We start from the raw sequence: 2,221 nt of genomic DNA, 5'->3' as shown, positions 1-2,221 counted from the left end.
AGGCTTTATTGTTCTTTTTTAATGCTATAAGGATAAGAAATAAAATAAATGGCTTTAGAGCACTGGTAGAAATTGGGGATTTTGATATAATGGGAATAACTGAAACTTGGTTAAACGTAGATGATTTTGATGACAGAATTCGTTTTAAAATACAGAGTTACAGGCTATTTAATAGGGATAAAGTATCCAAGAGGGGAGGAGGAGTGGCTTTATATGTAAAATGTGAGTTACATCCTGTTGAAGTTGAGGATATCAAAGATAATAGCGAAAAGATTGAACCCATTTGGGTTTCTATTAGTGGATATAAAGGGAAAAGGCTTTTAGTGGGAATTTGTTACAGACCACCAAATGATACTGATGAAATTAGTGAGAAATTTTACAATGAGCTTAAGATTTCAGCTGCTAATGACGTCATAATGATGGGTGATCTTAATTTCAGGCATACAGATTATGAAATTCTAGAATAAAACCATGAAAGAGAAAGGTTTTTGGAAACTGTTCAGGAGGGCTTTCTTCACCAATTAGTCAAGGAACCAACTAGAAACAATGCTATTTTAGGTTTATTTGTTAACTTCAAATATATAAATCATCAAAAGAGTGGAAATTGGGGAACATCTTGGTGCAAGTGATCATTGTACTATTAGGTTCAATGTTTTGCTGCATATGGAGATAAGGAATAATGATATTTTTGTTACAAATTTCAAAAAACAAAATTTTGAAGGGATGCGACAAGTGTTATCTGTTGTGAATTGGGAAGCTGAGTTATTTGGAGACACTGATCAGATGTGGAAAATGTTTAAAGATAAATTTTTAAACATTCAGTGTAAACATATTCCTAATAGAATAAAAAGGGTAACTACAAGTAAAAAAAGCATCATATCTTTAAGAAATTTAAATTGATTGGTATGACAGGAGACCTAGAAGATTATAGAAGATCAAGAAGGTGGGTGAAACAGGACATTAGGACATCAAAAAGGATGTATGAGAAAAAGTTGGCTGAAAATGTAAAAATTAACAATAAAGATTTCTTTAAATACATTAAGAGAAACAAAATGTAAAGATAGAACCCTTCAGGGATAATAAAGGAAGGCTAGTATCTGATGATTATGAGATGGCTGGGTTATTAAATTTTACTTTTTTCGGTTTTTACTAATGAAGATTTAAGCATATTACACATCTTGATCTGTTCATAAATTGAAACGAGATCAAACAAGATGACTGCATTAATTCTGAGCTGGTTAAGAAAAAATTGGGAAGTTTACAAATGATAAGGCTCCTGGGCAAGATAATATTTCCAAGGGGTTTTGAAGGAGGATAAAGATTGGATATGTGAGCCACTTGCTACTATTTTTTGTCAGTTCTTGAATAATTGGCAGGTACCAGAGGATTGTAAGTTAGCTAATGTAACTCCTCCTTTCAAGGGAGGTGATAAAAATTGTCCCAGTAATTATAGATCCATTACTTTTACATCAGTTTTGGGAAAACTTTGGAAATTCTGTTACATGATACTTTGCAAAGTCATTTAATAAACTTTAGAATTTTATTGGATAGTCAACATGGTTTCACTAAGGGAAAATCCGGCCTTTTAACATTCTTTGAAAAGGTTACTGCGTATGTAGATGAGGGTAAGGGTGTAGATTTGGTGTATCTGGATTTTCAGAAAGCATTTGACAAGGTGCCACATAAAAGGCTTGTAAAAATAGCTCTATAGGTGTGGAGGATAAGTTAGCAAGTTGGATAGAAGAGTGACTGGGTGGAAGAAAGCAGAGGGTTGTTACAAATGGAGTTCAGTCAAACTGGATTAATGTCACAAGTGGGGTACCTCAGGGCTTAGTCTTAGGACCTTTGCTCTTTTTTATTTACATCAATGGCATAGATGAAGGAATAGTTAATCAATTACTTAAATTTGAAGATGATATCAATGTCTTGGGTGTTCCTAGCTCTGAAGAGGATGCTGCTGATTTACAAAAGGATTTAGATCATTTAGTGCGTTGGGCAAATAAATGGTAGATGGGTTTTAATTAGAATAAATACAAGTTAATGCTTGTGGATTATCACAATTTGAATTATAAGTGTAATATTGATGGGAATAACCTTAATAGTGTTATGAAGGAAAGGGATCATGGTATAATAGTCGATCAGTCTCTAACGCCATCCAAGCAGTGTGTTGTTGCTAGTGGTAGGGCGAATAGGATTTTAGGTTGTATCTATAGAAATATTG

The sequence above is a fragment of the Limulus polyphemus genome, unplaced genomic scaffold, assembly GCF_000517525.1.
Source record: "Limulus polyphemus unplaced genomic scaffold, Limulus_polyphemus-2.1.2 Scaffold204, whole genome shotgun sequence".
In the NCBI taxonomy this organism is placed as follows: Eukaryota; Metazoa; Arthropoda; class Merostomata; order Xiphosura; family Limulidae; genus Limulus; species Limulus polyphemus.
The sequence above is the reverse complement of the archived record's forward strand: the minus strand, read 5'-3'. Positions refer to the sequence as shown.